Here is a 16,638-nt window from a genome sequence, read left to right on the forward strand (position 1 = left end):
CTGGCCAGTGGAGACATGGCACCACCCTCCCTCCCTCCCTCCCTCCCTCCCTCCCTCCCTCCCTCCCTCCCTCCCTCCCTCCTCTCCTCTGGCCAGTGGAGACATGGCACCACGCTCCATTCAGGCAGACACACCTCTCCTCTCATTATCTCTCTCTGTCCACCATCCCTCCCTCCCTCCTCTCCTCTGGCCAGTGGAGACATGGCACCACCCTCCCTCCCTCCCTCCCTCCCTCCTCTCCTCTGGCCAGTGGAGACATGGCACCACGCTCCATTCAGGCAGACACACCTCTCCTCTCATTATCTCCCTCTGTCCACCATCCCTCCCTCCCTCCTCTCCTCTGGCCAGTGGAGACATGGCACCACCCTCCCTCCCTCCCTCCCTCCCTCCCTCCTCTCCTCTGGCCAGTGGAGACATGGCACCACCCTCCCTCCCTCCCTCCCTCCCTCCCTCCCTCCCTCCTCTCCTCTGGCCAGTGGAGACATGGCACCACGCTCCATTCAGGCAGACACACCTCTCCTCTCATTATATCCCTCTGTTCACCATCCCTCCCTCCCTCCTCTCCTCTGGCCAGTGGAGACATGGCACCACCCTCCCTCCCTCCCTCCCTCCCTCCCTCCTCTCCTCTCCTCTGGCCAGTGGAGACATGGCACCACGCTCCATTCAGGCAGACACACCTCTCCTCTCATTATCTCCCTCTGTCCACCATCCCTCCCTCCCTCCTCTCCTCTGGCCAGTGGAGACATGGCACCACCCTCCCTCCCTCCCTCCCTCCCTCCCTCCTCTCCTCTGGCCAGTGGAGACATGGCACCACGCTCCATTCAGGCAGACACACCTCTCCTCTCATTATCTCCCTCTGTCCACCATCCCTCCCTCCCTCCTCTCCTCTGGCCAGTGGAGACATGGCACCACCCTCCCTCCCTCCCTCCCTCCCTCCCTCCCTCCCTCCCTCCCTCCCTCCCTCCCTCCTCTCCTCTGGCCAGTGGAGACATGGCACCACGCTCCATTCAGGCAGACACACCTCTCCTCTCATTATATCCCTCTGTTCACCATCCCTCCCTCCCTCCTCTCCTCTGGCCAGTGGAGACATGGCACCACCCTCCCTCCCTCCCTCCCTCCCTCCCTCCTCTCCTCTCCTCTGGCCAGTGGAGACATGGCACCACGCTCCATTCAGGCAGACACACCTCTCCTCTCATTATCTCCCTCTGTCCACCATCCCTCCCTCCCTCCTCTCCTCTGGCCAGTGGAGACATGGCACCACCCTCCCTCCCTCCCTCCCTACCTCCCTCCCTACCTCCCTCCCTCCTCTCTTCTGGCCAGTGGAGACATGGCACCACGCTCCATTCAGGCGGACACACCTCGCTGGGCATCTATTGAGCCTTCTACTCTTGACAAACTCCACTTAATGGACCACATAGTTGAGGGAGGGAAGGAAGGAAGTAGGGAGTGGAAGGGAGGGGAGAGTTGGAGGGAGGGAGAGAGAGTTGGAGGGAGGGAGAGAGAGACAGAGAGCAGGAGAGAGGGAGGGAGAGGGAGAGAGGAAAGGAGGGGAGGGAGAGAGGGAGTGATGGAGAGAAGGTGGGACAGAGAGAGGGAGGGATGGAGAGAAGGTGGGAGGGAGAGAGGGAGGGGAGGGAGGGATGGAGAGAAGGAGGGAGAGAAGGGGAGAGGGAGGGGTGGAGAGAAGGTGGGAGAGAGAGAGGGAGGGATGGAGAGAAGGTACGAGGTAGGGAGGGGAGGCAGGGAGGGAGAGAGGGAGGGGAGAGAGGGATGGAGAGAAGGTGCGAGGGAGGGAAACTGTGTCAGTAGTACATGCTAATTAGCCGTACACTATTAAAACAGATCTGAACAGATCCCGGATCATCATGCAAAACACTGGGCCAGTAAATGAAGCAAGGACTAGAGTTGTATCCCAAATAGCACCCAAATTGACCAGGGCCCATAGTGCACTATACAGGGAATTGGGTGCCATGTGGAATGCAGACTAATCATCGCTATCAATCAACTACAGTGGAGAAGAAGCAACATATCTGCTGTTACTAACTAACTGGGGGTGGTTGGAAAATGAAGGAGGGTAATTTGATGAAATGTTTTGCTGACAGCTAAAATTACTTTGGAGGATTGTATGTACTACAGTACCAAGCTAAGCTACCTCTCTGCCATCATCACTGGTCAAACAGCCTCTGTCATCATCACTGGTCAAACAGCCTCTGTCATCATCTGTCATCATCACTGGTCAAACAACCTCTGTCATCACCACTGGTCAAACAACCTCTGTCATCATCACTGGTCAAACAGCCTCTGTCATCTTCTGTCATCATCACTGGTCAAACAGCCTCTCTGTCATCATCTGTCATCATCACTGGTCAAACATCCTTCATTGATTCTTAATACAGTATATTAACATTATATAGATATACCATGTACACGATACCACCTAATAGCCTGCACGTTAATTTGCTTAAATCACTGAACAAAACAGGCGCTTATTACAGACAGGCTTCTATTTGAGCCAGGCCTCTATTTCCTTAACGCACAAAGCTTTTGCTCATTTGCATAGTTAATTGTTTAATTCCAGCATTCACTTCCAGTATTTATTTAATTTCTTTATTTCCTGAACTAATGTGTTATCATTTACACACTGTGTCATGTTTCTTTTGTGTTAGTCTCTCTCTCTCTCTCAATTCAAGTCAATTCAATTCAATTGACTTTATTGACATGGGAAGTTCGTTATTACTTACATTGTCAAAGTATACATATCGAAAAATAAAAATCAAATATATATGTATATATATACAAAATATCTCTCTCTCTCTCTCTCTCTCTCTCTCTCTCTCTCTCTCTCTCCAATTCAATTTGCTTTATTGGCATGACGTAACAATGTACATATTGATGTATAGACTTATGGCATGTTTTCATCAGGAGTGGCTAATGTATAGACTATGGCATGTTTACATTAGGAGTGGCTAATGTATAGACTATGGCATGTTTACATTAGGAGTGGTTAATGTATAGACTATGGCATGTTTAATGAAAAATGGCACCGGAGAAGAAGGCTGACATTCTACGTGTCCCCAACAGATTGTGTAAATTTATTTGCGTTGTTTGTAACTTATTTTTTTAAACTTATTTTGTCAATAATGTTGCCACTACCGTCTCTTATGCCCGAAAATAACTTCTGGACATCAGGACTGCGATTACTCACCACGGACTGGCAGAATCCTTTTATTCCTTTAACGAGTCTGACGAACCCGACGTGAACGATATACTGCTTTCTCGGGACCAGGCCCAGATCCTCGTGATTTGCGTGAAGAGGAGGTGGAGATAAAGGGACCAGAGGGCGGGCTGCCTTCTGAGAATTCGTAGGCGATTGAATAAACATGCACTTCCTTCCATTCTGCTAGTAAACGTGCAATCTTTGGAGAATAAAATCAATGACTTATGCAGAAGATTAAACTACCAATGGGACATTCAAACCTGTAACATCTTATGCTTCACGGAGTCATGGCTGAACGACAACACACTGGCTTCATCAATAAGTGCATTGATGACGTCGTCCACACAGTGACCATACGTACATACCCCAACCAGAAGCCATGGATTACAGGTAACATCCGCACTGAGCTAAAGGGTAGAGCTGCCGCTTTCAAGGAGCGGGACTCTAACCCGGAAGCTTATAAGATATCCCACTATCCCCTCAGACGACTCATCAAACAGGCAAAGCATCAATACAGGACTAAGATCGAATCATACTACACTGGCTTTGATGCTCGTCGAATGTGGTAGGGCTTGCAAACCATTACAGACTACAAAGGGAAGCACAGCCGCGAGCTGCCCAGTGACACGAGCCTACCAGATGAGATAAACTACTTCTATGCTCTCTTCGAGGCAAATAACACTGAAACATGCATGAGAGCACCAGCTGTACCGGAAGACTGTGTGATCACGCTCTCCGCAGCCGATGTGAGTAAGATCTTTAGACAGGTCAACATTCACAAGGCAGCAGGGCCAGACGGATTACCAGGACGTGTGCTCCGAGCATGCGCTGACCAACTGGCATGTTTCTTCACTGACATTTTCAACCTGTCCCTGACTGAGTCTGTAATTTAAGCAGACCACAATAGTCCCATTTTTAACCAGTGCCTTATCGAGTCCGTAAACCAACATGTTTCAACCAGACCACCATAGTCCCTGTGCCCAAGAACACTAAGGTAACTTTCCTAAATGAATACCGACCCGTAGCACTCACATCTGCAGCCATGAAGTGCTTTGAAAGGCTGGTCATGGTTCACATCAACACCATTATCCCAGAAATCCTAGACCCACTTCAATTTGCATACCGCCCCAACAGATCCACAGATGACACAATCTCTATTGCACTCCACACTGCACTTCACCACCTGGACAAAAGGAACACTTATGTGAGAATGCTATTCATTGACTACAGCTCAGTGTTCAACACCATAGTGTCCTCAAACTCATCACCAAGCTAAGGACCCTGGGACTAAACACCTCCTTCTGCAACTGGATCCTGGACTTCCTGACGGGCCGCCCCCAGGTGGTGAGGGTACGTAACAACACATCCGCCACGCTGATCCTCAACACTGGAGCTCCCCAGGGGTGCGTGCTCAGTCCTCTCCTGTACTCATTGTTCACTCATGACTGCATGGCCAGGCATGACTCCAACACCATCATTAGTTTGCTGATGACACAACAGTGGTAGGCCTGATCACCTACAACGACGAGACAGCCTACTGGAAGGAGTTCAAAGTCCTGGCAGTGTGGTGCCAGGACAACAACAGTACAAACAGTACAAAAAAAACAAAAACAAAAAAAAACAAGTATGAATGTATGTACTTGTAAGTCGCTCTGGATAAGAGCGTCTGCTAAATGACTTAAATGTAAATGTAAATGTAAATCTCCCTTAACTTGATCAAGACAAAGGAGATGATTGTGGACTACAGGAAAAAGAGGACTGAGCATGCCCCCATTCTCATCGACGGGGCTGCAGTGGAGCAGGTTGAGAGCTTGAAGTTCCTTGGTGTCCCCATCAGCAACAAATGAACATTGTCCAAGCACACCAAGACAGTCGTGAATAGAGCACGACAAAACCTTTTCCCTCTCAGATCCTCAAAAGGTTCTACAGCTGCACCATCGAGAGCATCCTGACTGGTTGCATCACTGCCTGGTATGGCAACTGCTCGGACTCCGACCGCAAGGCACAACAGAGGGTAGTGCGAATGGCCCAATAAATCACTTGGGCCAAGCTTCCTGCCGTCCAGGACCTCTATACCAGGCAGTGTCAGAAGAAGGCCCTAAAAATTGTCAAAGACTCCAGCCACCCTAGTCATAGACTGTTCTCTCTGCTACCGCGCGGTACCGTAGCCCCAAGTCTAGGTCCAAGATGCTTCTAAACAGCTTCTACCCCCAAGCCATAAGACTCCTGAACATCTAATCAAATGGCTACCCAGACTACTCGCCCCCCCCACCCCCCTTTACACCGCTGCTACTCTCTGTTGTCATCTATGCATAGTCACTTTAATAACTCTACCTACATGTACATACTACCTCAACTAACCGGTGCCCCCGCACATTTACTCTGTAACGGTATCCCCCTGTATATATTCTCGCCATTGTTATTTTACTGCTACTCTTTAATTACTTGTTACTATTATTTCTTATCCGTCTTTTTTGAAAATGCATTTTTGGTTAGGGGCTCGTAAGTAAGCATTTCACTGTAAGGTCTACACCTGTTGTATTCGGCGCACGTGACTAATAAAATGTGATTTTGATTTAATGTTTACATTAGGAATGGTTAATGTATAGAATATGGCATGTTTACATGTATGTGTGTGTTTATATAACCACAGAGAGCCTGTTTGTAATAAATGTGTGTACAGAGTCGTGACTGGGGCTGACCCTGTCTGTCCCTTAGGCTTAGATATCACCCCCAGCCTTATAAGACCTCCCTCCCTCCCTCCCTTTTCTTCCCTCCCTCTCTCCCGCCCCAGAGTGTACTTTGTTAAGCCCAGAGAGAGGTCTTTATGACATGTTCAATATATCAGGGTCTGGTCTGGGTGTCTCAGAGTGTCAGAGTGGAGAGTGGTCCATCGGGGTCTGGTCTGGATGTCTCAGAGTGTCAGAGTGGAGAGTGGTCCATCGGGGTCTGGTCTGGGTGTCTCAGAGTGTCAGAGTGGAGAGTGGTCCATCGGGGTCTGGTCTGGATGTCTCAGAGTGTCAGAGTGGAGAGTGGTCCATCAGGGTCTGGTCTGGATGTCTCAGAGTGTCAGAGTGGAGAGTGGTCCATCAGGGTCTGGTCTGGATGTCTCAGAGTGTCAGAGTGGAGAGTGGTCCATCAGGGTCTGGTCTGGATGTCTCAGAGTGTCAGAGTGGAGAGTGGTCCATCAGGGTCTGGTCTGGATGTCTCAGAGTGTCAGAGTGGAGAGTGGTCCATCAGGGTCTGGTCTGGATGTCTCAGAGTGTCAGAGTGGAGAGTGGTCCATCGGGGTCTGGTCTGGATGTCTCAGAGTGTCAGAGTGGAGAGTGGTCCATCGGGGTCTGGTCTGGATGTCTCAGAGTGTCAGAGTGGAGAGTGGTCCATCAGGGTCTGGTCTGGATGTCTCAGAGTGTCAGAGTGGAGAGTGGTCCATCAGGGTCTGGTCTGGATGTCTCAGAGTGTCAGAGTGGAGAGTGGTCCATCAGGGTCTGGTCTGGATGTCTCAGAGTGTCAGAGTGGAGAGTGGTCCATCAGGGTCTGGTCTGGATGTCTCAGAGTGTCAGAGTGGAGAGTGGTCCATCAGGGTCTGGTCTGGATGTCTCAGAGTGTCAGAGTGGAGAGTGGTCCATCAGGGTCTGGTCTGGATGTCTCAGAGTGTCAGAGTGGAGAGTGGTCCATCAGGGTCTGGTCTGGATGTCTCAGAGTGTCAGAGTGGAGAGTGGTCCATCAGGGTCTGGTCTGGATGTCTCAGAGTGTCAGAGTGGAGAGTGGTCCATCAGGGTCTGGTCTGGATGTCTCAGAGTGTCAGAGTGGAGAGTGGCCCATCAGGGTCTGGTCTGGGTGTCTCAGAGTGTCAGAGTGGAGAGTGGCCCATCAGGGTCTGGTCTGGGTGTCTCAGAGTGTCAGAGTGGAGAGTGGTCTATCAGGGTCTGGTCTGGATGTCTCAGAGTGTCAGAGTGGAGAGTGGCCCATCAGGGTCTGGTCTGGGTGTCTCAGAGTGTCAGAGTGGAGAGTGGTCTATCAGGGTCTGGTCTGGATGTCTCAGAGTGTCAGAGTGGAGAGTGGTCTATCAGGGTCTGGTCTGGATGTCTCAGAGTGTCAGAGTGGAGAGTGGTCCATCAGGGTCTGGTCTGGATGTCTCAGAGTGTCAGAGTGGAGAGTGGTCCATCAGAGTCTGGTCTGGATGTCTCAGAGTGTCAGAGTGGAGAGTGGTCCATCAGGGTCTGGTCTGGATGTCTCAGAGTGTCAGATTAATAAAGACCTCTCTGTCCCAGGATAAAATATGTGCTGAATCAATTAAACATATGAAACCACATAATCACTCTCATTTGGCATGAACTAGCTTTGGGAGGAAACTTCAAGTATTTGTACAGGTATTTGCCTTTAACTGTAGCTACAGTACTACAAAAATATGGATAGGCGATGTGCTGGATCAGTAGTGTACATAGTAGAAACCCAAAAAACCTCACATTCACTCTGCTCACACATGGCTGGGGTTTGGGATGACACTTGAGTATATAGTTTTACTTTAACGTTAGCTAAGAATATGCCTTGAATTTGAAACATATTGGCACAAAAATGGCTACGGTGCTATGCGTACTGTTATGTCATTTAAATTCCACCTTTTTTTTTTTTTAATTTAAGATACACCACTCTGCCCTTTCAGGAGAAAGATGGAGTCGACATTTAATGACGTTTAAAAAAGATCACTATCAGATAACGAAACACCATTCCACAACCAGATGAATCACAGAGAAAAACATTAGGGTTTAACTTTGCCTTTGAGTCATGTAGACGTTTCTAAAATTCCTTTTTAAAAAATCTCGTCCCCTAGGCTCAATTGCTACCACGGTTCGACAGATAGAGTCGGCTGTTGGGCAAGATTAACTTTTTTACTAACTGTAAAAAAAAAAAGATCCTTTTAATAATAATAAATAATATGTTATATCCTTACATTTTACTCCGGAAAAAAACCAGGGGTGTGAACGAAGCTAAATGTTCAAAAGAACTTCTAAGTGTCATGCCAATTACATGGAATCATGGTTCTATCTCTTGCGTTACGAAACCGTATCATACGATTAATCCAGTATGTATGATGTATGTCTCCGGTCTCTACATGAAAGTGTTCTGACTGATTATTAATAAGATCAAATGAGATCTGGCTAATCTCAGATCTGCTTTCCAAACATTTTACACCATCCAACTACCTCTGTGATGTCATTAACCAAACACAGTCTGTTCTTCCCTGGGACACCATCCAACTACCTCTGTGATGTCATTAACCAAACACAGTCTGTTCTTCCCTGGGCCACCATCCAACTACCTCTGTGATGTCATTAACCAAACACAGTCTGTTCTTCCCTGGGCCACCATCCAACTACCTCTGTGATGTCATTAACCAAACACAGTCTGTTCTTCCCTGGGCCACCATCCAACTACCTCTGTGATGTCATTAACCAAACACAGTCTGTTCTTCCCTGGGCCACCATCCAACTACCTCTGTGATGTCATTAACCAAACACAGTCTGTTCTTCCCTGGGACACCATCAGCTTTCATTGACAATATCCCTGAACACGATGATGACAGGGGATCTTGTTTGGCCCAAACGTTCATTTGTAATGCGTTGTGCTAACACCTTTACAATCAGTCAATGACGTGGTGGAACAAACACCTCCTGAAGCACGGCAATCACCCACACCAGGGGTTCTCAGCCGGGGGTATTAGGACCCCTGAGGGTACTTAGCCGATCCAGGGGGGTGGGGGGCTACTTGAGAAGAGTCATGAAACAATATGCTTACTGGTCAAATAACCATTTGTGCCAGAACACTCACCACACATCAGCCGTCATGTGGAGAGGTGAGGAATGATATATTTCCAATTAGGAATGATGGGGATGATTAGGTGGCCATGATGGAATGAGGCCAGGTTGGGATTTTAGCCAGGACACCAGGGGTTAACACCCCTACGATAAGTGGCATGGGATCTTTAGTGACCACAGAGAGTCAGGACACCGGGGTTAACACCCCTACGATAAGTGGCATGGGATCTTTAGTGACCACAGAGAGTCAGGACACCTGTTTAACGTCCCATCCGAAGGATGGTACCCTACACAGGGCAATGTCCCCAATCACTGCCCTGGGGCATTGCGATCTTGGGAAAGAATGCTTCTTACTGGCCCTCCAGCAGGAGGCACTCTAGATATGTGGTAGAACAGTAAGCAAAGAAGGCTAAATTTCACCTCCAGCAGACAGCCACATATATCCAGAAGCACATCAATAATGTGTTTCAACATGCAGACCGTATTACCTCTTAAAATGCCATCATTATCCAAAATGGACAACCACTGTTACACCTCACTGCATGTCTTTCTCTTGTTTTATAGGAGCCTGTGTTATCATTGGTTTATGATCGTTTGCTATAATTGAGGTCCCCCTCCCAGCCCAGATTGGGATGGTGTTAGGGAAAGATTTTCATGGTGTAAAAGCAATGTCTTAAATGCAAAATTTACAATGAATCTTATTGTAATCTGACGGCATTATTTAATCTGAAATTGTTCTTTAACAGTTTCCATTATAAAGAATAAACTATTTAAGCATTGCTCAATTTACTAAACTCTTGATAAATTATAATCTCTATATAAGGCACATTGTTGAAGAAAAGTTTCAAATTAAATCACTCTGCCGGATTACAATGAGGTTTATGGTAAATGTTGTTTAGGGTTACAATATAATAGAATCACTCTGCCGGATTACAATGAGGTTTATGGTAAATGTTGTTTAGGGTTACAATATAATAGAATCTTCCCAGGAATGCTCCACTAGTCTCACGACTCTCCACTTTAGCCAGAGATACATTCTGTTTGGAATACAATAGAACAACATAGCATAGGATAGAAAACAATAGAATAGAATGAAATAGAATCTTCCCTGGAACTATTTTTTAAATGTTTTATTTCACCTTTATTTAACCAGGCAGGATAGCGGAGAACAAGTTCTCATTTACAATTGCGACCTGGCCAAGATAAAGCAAAGCAGTTCGACATATACAACAACACACAGCTACACATGGAATAAACAAACATACAGACAATAATACAATAGAAAAAGTCTATATACAGTGTGTGCAAATGAGGTAAGATATGGGAGGTAAGGCAATAAATAGGCCATAGTGGCAAAGTAATTACAATACAGCAATTAAATACTGGAGTGATAGATGTGCAGAAGAGGAATGTGCAAGTAGAGATACTGGGGTGCAAAGGAGCAAAATAAATAAATAAATAAAACAGTATGGGGATGTATATGGGGCTTTGGTGACAAAACAGATGGCACTGTGATAGACTGCATCCAGTTTGCTGAATAGAGTGTTGTTGGCTATTTTGTAAAAGACATCGCCGAAGTCAAGGATCGGTAGGATAGTCAGTTTTATGAGGGTATGTTTGGCAGCATGAGTGAAGGATGCTTTGTTGCGAAATAGGAAGCCGATTCTAGATTTAATTTTGGATTGGAGATGCTTAATGTGAGTCTGGAAGAAGAGTTTACAGTCTAGCCAGACACCTAGGTATTTGTAGTTGTCCACATATTCTAAGTCGGAGCCATCCAGAGTAGTGATGTTGGACAGGCGGGCAGGTGCAGGCAGCGATCGGTTGAAGAGCATGCATTTAGTTTTACTTGTATTTAAGAGCAGTTAGAGGCCACGGAAGGAGAGTTGTGTGGCATTGAAGCTCATCTGGAGGTTAGTTAACACTGTGTCCAAAGAAGGGCCAGAAGTATACAGAATGGTGTCGTCTGCGTAGAGGTGGATCAGAGACTCACCAGCAGCAAGAACGACATCCTTGATGTATGCAGAGAAGAGAGTCGGCCCGAGAATTGAACCCTGTGGCACCCCCATAGAGACTGCCAGAGGTCCGGACAACAGGTCCTCTGATTTGACACACTGAACTCTATCAGAGAAGTAGTTAGTGAATCAGGTGAGGCAGTCATTAGAGAAACCAAGGCTGTCGAGTCTGCCGATAAGAATGTGGTGATTGACAGAGTCGAAGCCTTGGCCATGTCGATGAATACGGTTGCACAGTATTGTTTCTTATCGATGGCGGTTAAGATATCGTTTAGGACCTTGAGCGTGGCTGAGGTGAACCCATGACCAGCTCTGAAACGAAATTGCATAGCGGAGAAGGTATGGTGGGAATCGAAATGGTCGGTAATCTGTTTGTTGACTTGGCAGGGTAGGATGGATATAGGTCTATAACAGTTTGGGTCTAGAGTGTCTCCCCCTTTGAAGAGGGGGATGATCGCGGCAGCTTTCTAATCTTTGGGGATCTCAGACAGTATGAAAGAGAGGTTGAACAGGCTAGTAATAGGGGTTGCAACAATTTCGGCAGATAATTTTAGAAAGAGAGGGTCCAGATTGTCTAGCCCGGCTGATTTGTAAGGGTCCAGATTGTCTAGCCCGGCTGATTTGTAAGGGTCCAGATTGTCTAGCCCGGCTGATTTGTAAGGGTCCAGATTGTCTAGCCCGGCTGATTTGTAAGGGTCCAGATTGTCTAGCCCGGCTGATTTGTAAGGGTCCAGATTGTCTAGCCCGGCTGATTTGTAAGGGTCCAGATTTAGCAGCTCTTTCAGAACATCAGCTATCTGGATTTGGGTGAAGGAAAAATGGAGGAGGCTTGGGCGAGTTGCTGTGGAGTGTGCCGTGCTGTTGACCGGGGTAGGGGTAGGGGTAGGGGTAGCCAGGTTGAAAGCAACGAAAACTACGAAAACTCTACCACACTCTACTCTCTACTCCAGTCAGCAATACGCTATGTTCTGTTCAGTATGGACTGGTTCAGTCAGTGATATACTAGGTCCTGTTCAGTGTGGACTGGTTCAGTCAGCTAGGTTCTGTTCAGTGTGGACTGGTTCAGTCTGCTAGGTTCTGTTCAGTGTGGACTGGTTCAGTCAGCTAGGTTCTGTTCAGTGTGGACTGGTTCAGTCAGCTAGGTTCTGTTCAGTGTGGACTGGTTCAGTCAGCTAGGTTCTGTTCAGTGTGGACTGGTTCAGTCAGCATTATACTAGGTTCTGTTCAGTGTGGACTGGTTCAGTCAGCTAGGTTCTGTTCAGTGTGGACTGGTCCAGTCAGCTAGGTTCTGTTCAGTGTGGACTGGTCCAGTCAGCTAGGTTCTGTTCAGTTTGGACTGGTTGTTGTGACAGACAGGTGATAGATGGTGATGATTGGATTCCTCTAGGTTTAACAGACTTTAACAGGCCAATTAGAGTTAGCTGGTTTCCATCTGCTTCTCTCTCTCTCACACACACACACACACACACACACACACACACACACACACACACACACACACACACACACACACACACACACACACACACACACACACACACACACACACACACACACACACACACACACACACACACACACACAAACACAGGATTATAATAGTTGACCACTTCTCCAGTAGTTAATTACAGTTTGTATGTGTTAGTCTCTGAAGGGCCTTTGCACTCAGCTGCGTTGCCAAGGACAACTGTAGTCGTCGTCAAGGTGACAATCTATCGTCTGTAGGACAAGGAGACAAGCGGCAGAGAAAAGCAGTGTGTGTGTGTGTGTGTGTGTGTGTGTGTGTGAGAGAGAAGTAGATGGAAACCAGCTAACTCTAATTAGCCTGATGTCGTCTGCGTAGAGGTGGATCAGAGAATCACCTGCAGCAAGAGCGACATCATTGATAAATACAGAGAAAATAGTCGGCCCGGGAATTGAACCCTGTGGTACCCCCATAGAGACTGCCAGAGGTCCGGACAACAGGCCCTCCGATTTGACACACTGAACTCTATCTGAGAAGTAGTTGGTGAACCAGGCGAGGCAGTCATTTGAGACGCCAAGGCTGTTGAGTCTGCCGATAAGAATGCGATGATTGACAGAGTCGAAAGCCTTGGCCAGGTCGATGAAGACGGCTGCACAGTACTGTCTTTTATCGATGGCGGTTATGATATCGTTTAGAACCTTGAGCGTGGCTGAGGGCGTGACCAGCTCGGAAACCAGATTGCACAGCGGAGAAGGTACAATGGGATTCGAAATGGTCGGTGATCTGTTTATTAACTTAGCTTTTCGAAGATTTTAGAAAGGCAGGGCAGGATGGATATAGGTCTAGAACAGTTTGGGTCTAGCTGTGTGGAGGTCAAGGTACTGCTCTGTTTCAGCTCTTATGTTCAGTGTAGCTGTGTTCCTTAAAGTGTCCTTATATAAACAACCCTTGTAATGGTTGAGCCCTTTGTGATTGTAATGTGATTTGTGGATTCAATCAATTATTTAGTGTGCTTGTGTGTGTGTGTTTATGTGTGTGTTAGTGTGCATGTGTCTGTGTGTTGGTCTAGTCATTGCTACTCAGCTATTTGATGTACGACGTTTACAACGAAGCTAAATTATTTAATATGTATCAGTTGTGTCATTACTCACCTCGTACTTGGACGAAGATTTGTCTCTAACGAGTCGGACGCGAAGGATTTACTTCAGACACCCGACAAGGCCCAAATCCCCGTCATTCGGATGAAGAAGAGACGAAGATATTAGGGATGTAGGTCGGGGTGCTTTGTACGGATACAACGGCGATAATCCGGCATCCGGCGATAATCCGGCACTACCATCAGTCCTTTTTGCCAAATAACATTAAGTCCTTTTTGATTAATAACATTAAGGAGATCTTTAGATTTTGCTCACCTGAGGTAGAGTATCTCATGATAAGCTGTAGACGACACTATTTATCAAGAGATTTTCCATCTATATTTTTCGTGTGTCCACAGATGAGCTCTCTATTTACCACCACAAACCGACGCTGGCAATAAGACTCAACGAGCTGTATTCTGCCATAAGCAAACAGGAAATCGCTCATCCAGAGGTGGCGTTCCTGGTCGCCAGGGACTTTAATGCAGTGAAACTTACATCAGTTAAGCCTAATTTCTACCAACATGTTGTATGTGCAACCAGAGGGGAAAAAAACGTAGACCACCTTTACGCCACAGATAGAGAGGCGTACCACGCTCTTTCTCGCCCTACATTTGGCAAATCTGACCATAACTGATTCCTGCTTACAAGCAAAAACTAAAACAGGAAGTGTCAGTGGCTCGCTCAATACGGAACTGGTCAGATGACGTAGATGCTAAGCTACAGGATTGTTTTGCAAGCACAGACTGGAATATGTTACGGCCGTCTTCCGATGGCATTGAGGAGTATACCACATCAGTCACTGGCTTCATCAATAAGTGCATCGATGACATCGTCCCCACAGTGACCGTACGTACATACCCTAACCAGAAGCCATGGATTACAGGAGACATCCGCACTGACCTAAAGGGTAGAGCTGCCGCTTTCAAGGAGCGGGACTCTAACCCGGAAGCTTATAAGATATCCCAATATGCCCTCAGACGAATCATCAAACAGGCAAAGAGTCAATACAGGACTAAGATTGAATCGTACTACACCAGCTCCGACGCTCGTCGGATGTGGCAGGGCTTGCAAACTATTACAGACTACAAAGGGAAGCACAGCCGCGAGATGCCCAGTGACAAAAGCCTACCAGATGAGCTAAATGACTTCTATGCTCTCTTTGAGGCAAGCAAAACTGAAGCATGCATGAGAGCACCGGCTGTTCCGGACTACTGTGTGTTCACGCTCTCCATAGCCAATGTGAGTAAGACCTTTAAACATGTCAACTTTCACAAGGCCTCAGGGCCAGACGGATTACCAGGACGTGTACTCAAAGCATGCACTGACCAACTGTCAAGTGTCTTCACTGACTTTTTCAACCTCTCCCTGACCGAGTCTGTAATACCTACATGTTTCAAGCTGACCACCATAGTCCCTGTGCCCTATAACACTAAGTTAACCTGCCTAAATGACTACCGACCCGTAGCACTCACGTCTATAGCCAAGTGCATTGAAAGACTGGTCATGGCTCACATCGACACCATTATCCCAAAAACCATTGGCCCACTCCAATTTGCATTTCAGATCCACAGATCCACAGATGACACAATCTCTATTGCACTCCACACTGCACTTTCCCACCTGGACAAAAGGAACACCTATGTGAGAATGCTATTCATTGACTACAGCACAGCGTTCAACACCATAGTGACCTAAAAGCTCATCACTAAGCTAAGGACCCTGGGACTAAACACCTCCCTCTGCAACTGGATCCTGGACTTCCTGACGGGCCGCCCCCAGGTGGTAAGGGTAGGTAACAACACATCTGCCAGGCTGATCCGCAACACAGGGGACCCTCAGGGGTGCGTGCTCAGTCCCCTCCTGTACTCCCTGTTCACCCACGACTGCATGCCCAGGGACGACTCCAACACCATCATTAAGTTTGCTGACGACACAACAGTGGTAGGCCTGATCACCTACAACGACGAGACAGCCTATAGGGAGGAGGTCAGAGAATGGGAACGATGAGACAGCCTATAGGGAAGAGATCAGAGAACTGGCAGTGTGGTGCCAGGACAACAACCTCTCCCTCAACATGATCAAGACAAAGGAGACGATCGTGAACAACAGGAAAAGGAGGGCCGAGCACGCCCCCATTCTCATCGACGGGGCTGTAGTGGAGCAGGTTGAGAGTTTCAAGTTCCTTGGTGTCCACATCACCAACAAACTATCATGGTCCAAACACACCAAGACAGTCGTGAAGAGGGCACGACAACGCCTATTCCTCCTAAAGAGACGGAAAAGATTTGGCATGGGTCCTCAGATCCTCAAAAACTTCTATAGCTGCAACATCGAGAGCATTCTGACTGTCTGCATAACCGCCTGGTATGGCAGCTGCTTGGCCTCTGACCACAAGGCACTACAGAGGGTAGTGCGAACGGCCCAGTATGTCACTGGGGTCAAGCGTCCTGCCATTCAGGACCTCTATACCAGGCGGTGTCAAAGAAAGGCCTAAAAATTGCCAAAGACTCCAGCCACCCTAGTCATATACTGTTCTCTCTTCTACCGCACAGCAAGTGGTACCGGAGCGCCAATTCTATGTCCAAAAGTCTTAACATCTTAACAGCTTCTACCGCCAAGCCATAATACTCCTGAACAGCTAATAAAATGGCTACCTGGACTATTTGCACTGGTTGAGGGCTTGTAAGTAAGCATTTCCCTGTAAGTTCTACACCCGTTGTTTTCGGTGGATGTGACAAATAAAATTAGATTTTATTTAGATGTTATTTTATTTGAAGTTCTGCCCTGGTGGAATATCTGTGTACATGTAGTATGTTTTTACTTATTTCAAGGTCCAGTTTTTCTGTGGGTTTCTCTCTCTCCTCATCCTCTGTCCTCTATCTGTCTCTCATTTGCTCCATCTCTCTCTCTCTCTCTCTCTCTCTCTCTCTCTCTCTCTCTCTCTCTCTCTCTCTCTCTCTCTCTCTCTCTCTCTCTCTCTCTC

Source organism: Salvelinus fontinalis, chromosome 18 (genome assembly GCF_029448725.1).
Source record: "Salvelinus fontinalis isolate EN_2023a chromosome 18, ASM2944872v1, whole genome shotgun sequence".
NCBI lineage: Eukaryota > Metazoa > Chordata > Actinopteri > Salmoniformes > Salmonidae > Salvelinus > Salvelinus fontinalis.